At 45.4% G+C, this 5,330-nt stretch overlaps 1 pseudogene; it reads right to left on the reverse strand.

The window, feature by feature from the left end:
* Positions 1-848: 848 nt before the first annotated feature.
* On the reverse strand, positions 849-1,625 carry LOC108538829 (putative uncharacterized protein FLJ45256; annotated as a pseudogene).
* Between the last annotated feature and the right edge of the window lie 3,705 nt (positions 1,626-5,330).

Raw genomic sequence — 5,330 nt, forward strand, 5'->3', positions numbered from 1 at the left:
TTACAGCGTAATATTCTGTAGTGTAAATGTGTCACACTTTACCATACTCTTATTGATGGTGCAATTAACTCATTAATGGAGCGAGTAATTAATGCCCATTGTGTCAAGGAAACAGAGACACGATCATGTTTCTACAGTACTGGTAGAGTTTTTAACTGAGACAGTCCCCAAAAGGTATAATCTATCAAACATCTTAAAAACATAGGTACTCTGTAGTCCTAGCTGCTTGGGAGGCTGAGGAAGGAAGACTCTTAGAATTCAGGAATTCAAGGGTGCACTGAGCTATGATTGCACCACTGCACTCCATCCTGGGCAATGGAGTAAGACACTCCTCTAAAAACCAAGCAACCAACAAACAAAAATCTGTGTTTTTTAATTCAGAAATTCCATGTATAGAAATTTATCTTAAGATAATTATATGGCTGGGCACAGTGGCTCATGCCTGTAGTCTCAGCACCTTGGGAGGCTGAGGCGGGAGGATTACTGGAATCCAGAAGTTCCAGAACAGCCTGGGCAACATGGTGAGACATCGTCTCTATAAAAAAAATACAAAAAATTCCCCGTCTCTATAAAAAGCACAAAAAGTTAGCCAGGCATGGTGGCGCACATCTGTGATCCCAGCTACACAGGAGGCTGAGACTGTGGAATCACTTGAGCGTGGGAGGTCGAGGCTGCAGTGAGCCATGATCATGCCACTGTACTCCAGCCTGGGTATCAGAGCAAGACCCTGTCTCAGAAAAAAAAAAGGGGGGGGAGAGATAATTAGACAATTATAGAAGAGCCTAATGATTACTCTGCAAGAATCATTTTGGGTGCCTTATTTGGAAGTGTAAAAATGTTGGAAATAACCCAAGTATCCAACATTAGGGGAAATGGTTTAGAAAATTACAAATCCATGCAGTGGAATCTACAGGGCCATTAGCAGTGCGAGCAGGTAGTGAAGGGAGGCCACACATAGGCATGCTGGCAGGTGTATTTTTCATCATACTTTCACTGACCTTACAATATGTGGAAATGATTCTTCAATTCTGGCAATAGAGTAACTCCTCATCCTGGTTCTGGTGAAGGCATGACAGCTGTGAGCATGCATGTATGTGCTGGTGTATAGGCACACACACATACGTGCTCAAACTCTTAAACAGGAGCTTCTGCAAACGTATGTAATAAGCTGGAGAAAGTCATTTTCACCAGCATCACCTCCATGAAGAGCACTGGGTTTATTTGAAAGAAATTTCTTGATGAATTGCTTAGAAGAGGATATGAGATCACAAATGATCTCCGTGTGTTCAGAACCGCCTTGCAAAAGGCAAGCAGGGGCCTCTTAGTTTACTCCAGAGGAAGCAAGAAGAGAGAAGAGGGAGTGGGAAGATGTGTCAGGGAGTCCCCAAGACATGCTCAGGTTTGACGATTTGCTGCAAAGACTCGCAGAACTCAAAAAAGCCGTTGTATTCAAAGTTACAACTTACTACAGTGGAAGGATATGGATTAAAAATCGGCAAAGGGGCCAGGCGCGGTGGCTCATGCCTGTAATCCCAGCACTTTGGGAGGTCGAGGCCAGCAGCCTCGTCACTTGAGCTCAGGAGTTCGAGATCAGCCTGGCCAACATGGCAAAAACCCATCTCTACTAAAATACAAAAATTAGCCAGGCATGGTGGCTGGCACCTGTAATCCCAGCTCCTTGGGAGGCTGAAGCAGGAGAATCACCTGAACGTGGGAGGTGGAGGTTGCAGTGAGCCGAGATCCAGCCTCTGCACTCCAACTTTGGCGACAGAGCGAGACTCCATCTCAAAAATGGATAAATAGATAAATAAAATCAGCAAAGGAAAAAGGTGCTCAGGGCAGAATCCAGGCAGGAGCTTCCAGCTGTACCCTCCTAGAGAGTCATATGTGCAGTGCTTGATTCTCCCAGCAATGATGTCTGACAACACACACAAAACATTGCCAACCAGGGAAACTCACCTGAGCCATAGTATCCATGGCTTTTATTGGGGATGAGTTACCCAGTATCCAGCCCCTCCAGAGGTCAGGCTGATACAGCATGACTCCAGGCACCCACCATAAATCATGTTCTTAGTATCAACTATCTGGCATGGCCCAAGGCCCCAGATATACAGAAGTCTTCTTATCAGGCAGAATATTTTAAGCCGTTAGCAGTTACCTTACAGGAACAGGTGAAGGGCCAATCCCTCCTCTGAGATGTGCAGGGTTTAACCATCCCAAGCCTCTTGAGTTAACCCTGTAGTGAACAGAAGAGAAGGAGAAATGAAGGTAAGGAGCCTGGGGGTGGTGGCTCACACCTATAATCCCAGCACTTTGGGAGGTGGAAGCGGAGGCGGGTGGATCACCTGAAGTCAGGAGTTCGAGACCAGCCTGGCCAACATGGTGAAACCCCGTCTCTACTAAAAATACAAAAATGAGCTGAGCATGGTGGCGCTCACCTGTGATCCCAGCTATTCGGGAGGCTGAGGCAGGAAAATCCTTGCACCTTGGAGACAGAGATTGCAGTGAACTGAGATCGTGCCATTGCACTCCAGTGTGGGGGACAGAGTGCGACCCTGTCTCCAAATAATAAAATAAAAAAATAAAGTAGGGAGATATCAGAAGACGCTTGTGTATAGGGTGCCTTGCAGTGATCCCCAAATCTCACACACACACACCACAAAAAAAAAAAAAAAAACCAAACTATAAGAAGTCCCAAAACGCTTTCTGCAAATGAAGGTCTTATGGAAATCTGTGAGCAGGTAGAGTTTTGCATCAGAGAAAAAGTGTTTAATTGAGGCAAGGGTGGTGGAGAACAGAAGTGATGACAGACAGAAGCCAGGAGAAGTAAGGTACGAGGCTCTGCAGGATCACGGGGATGGTTGCAGCCAGATTCTGACATCAAAGGGGCAAGATTTGAAGTGGAGAGGCTGATCTGATGAGGAGGAAGGACAAACTAACTTATTTATTTATTTATTTTTAGAGACAAGGTCTCACTCTGTTGCCCAGGCTGGAGTGCAGTGGTGCATGCAATCATAGCTCACTGCAGCCTTGAACCCCTGGGCTCAAGCCATCCTCCCACCTCAGCCTCCTGAGTAGCTGGGACTACAAGCACATGTTTTTAAACCTGGCTAATTTTTTTTTTTAATTTTTCTTATAGAGACGGGATCTTGCTATGTTGTCCAGGCTGGTCTTAAACTCCTGACCTCAAGCAATCTTCCTGCCTTTGTCTCCTAAAGCGCTGGGATTACAGGCATGAGCCACCACATTCAGCCTGGAGAGAATTGGTAAATGGCCCCATGCCAGTTGAGTCAAAGACTCAGAGAATCAGGGTGGAGCATTAGGTTTTCATTGCTTTCTAATTCATTGGGTAAATCTAATGTGTAACCAGGGTCGAGACCCACTGCTCAAAGGTGTTTTCTTCACAGTCTTAACAATAGCCTTGTTCCATATTACCTTAAAATAGTTTCTCAACCTCAGCACTATTTACATTTTGGGTAGGATAATTCTTTGTTCTGAGAGGCTGTTTGGTACATTGTAGGATGTTTCTTTGGCAGTATCCCTCGCCTTTAACCCACTATAGGCTGGTAGCACTCCCTTCCTAGTTATGACAATAAAAAATGTCTCCAGACATTGTCAATGTCCTCTAGTGGTCAAAATCACCTCTGGTTGAGAACTACTGCCTTGCAAGAATTATTGAAGGTGTCACTTGTGGAAAATTTGCTTGCAGTGACAAATCTTTCCCTGCAACTCGTCTATCTATGTTCTGGAGTATATCGATCATACTTTGTGAGGTGTTGGTGGTGGTGCGGGGCAACTGATTGCGGTTCCTTTTCAGTGGAAAGTTGTGAGTGGTTGTACTGAAGAAATGGTACATACCAACATAAATGGGAAACCTTCTGAGTGTTTGTGAGAAATGATGTTCAAGAGAATAAATGGGCCAGGAGCGGTGGATCACGCCTATAATCTCAGCCTTTGGGAAGCTGAGGTGGAAATTAAAGTCAGGAGTTTGAGACCAGCCTGAGCAGCATAGCAAGACTCCATCTCTACAAAACTTTAAAAATTAGATGGACATGGTGACACGTGTCTGTGGTCCCAGCTACTCAGTAGTAGGTAGGAAGATCACTTGAGCCTCGGAGCTGCCAGTGAGCTATGATCGCACCACTGCACTCCAGCCCAGAAGACAGAGCAAGACCCTGTCTCAAAAAAAAAAAAAAAAAAAAAAAAAAAAAAAAAAAAAAAAAAAGTATATAGGTATATACGGCAGGGGCAGTGGTGACAGCTGGAACAAATCTCAACTCCAACTCCAACATTTACTCACTGGCTTATCTTGGTTGTCTAATTAGCTTTTACTAACTGAAGCCACTCCAAAACTTAATTGCTTAAAAGAACATCACTCTTGGCTGGGTGCGGTGGCTCACACCTGTAATCCCAGCATTTTGGGAGGCTGAGGCGGGTGGATCATTTGAGATCAGGAGTTCGAGAGCAGCCTCGTCAATATGATGAAACACCATCTCTACTAAAAACACAAAAATTAGCAGGGCATGGTGGCACGTGCCTGTAGTCCCAGCTACTCAGGAGGCTGAAACAGGAGAACTGTTTGAACCCAGGAGGTGGAAGTTACAGTGAGCCGAGATCACGCCGCAGAACTCCAGCCTGGGTGACAGAGCAAGACTCCATCTCAAATAAATAAATAAAAATAAAAAGAACACCACTCTTTACCGCTTATGAGCCCATTGGTCAGTGGGAGTGGGTTTTTTGGTCTCATCTGTACTTTCCAAGTACAGATCAGCTGCAGGCTGGAGTGGTGGCTCTGCTGGTCTTGGCTAGGCTCTGTCCCATGCCTGGGCCTCAGCTGGAACAAATGGACTCCTCTCATTCTGCAGAAGACAGGCCTGGCCCCGTGCACATGGCAACAACAGGGTTCCCAAAGAATTCCCAGGAAACTGACGAGGCCTCTTGAGGCCCAGACTTGGAACTGACCCATCATGCCATCTGCTGCACTATTGTGGTCCGAGTAGATCACAAAGGCCAGTGGGCAAGACAACGGATTTCTCTCTTAATAAGAGGAGCTGCAAAGTCACTTAGCAAAGTGACCGCACTGTCACAGATAGGAAGGAGAGGAGAACTGTCGTCAGTCTACCACATTTGGAAAAACTACTGAACCTCATTAAGCCTCAGTTTTCTCATCTGTAGAACAGGGATGGTATTACCTACCCCAGAGTTGTTATGAAGATTCAATGACTAGTGAGTGCATAGTGCACTACTAATGATAGCTATTATTGCTGTCATGTCATTCCACTGTTTAATATATTTCAGTAGGCTGGGCATGGTAGCTCACACCTTTAATC

The sequence above is a fragment of the Rhinopithecus bieti genome, unplaced genomic scaffold (assembly GCF_001698545.2).
Source record: "Rhinopithecus bieti isolate Rb0 unplaced genomic scaffold, ASM169854v2 scaffold_13348, whole genome shotgun sequence".
Classification (NCBI taxonomy): domain Eukaryota; kingdom Metazoa; phylum Chordata; class Mammalia; order Primates; family Cercopithecidae; genus Rhinopithecus; species Rhinopithecus bieti.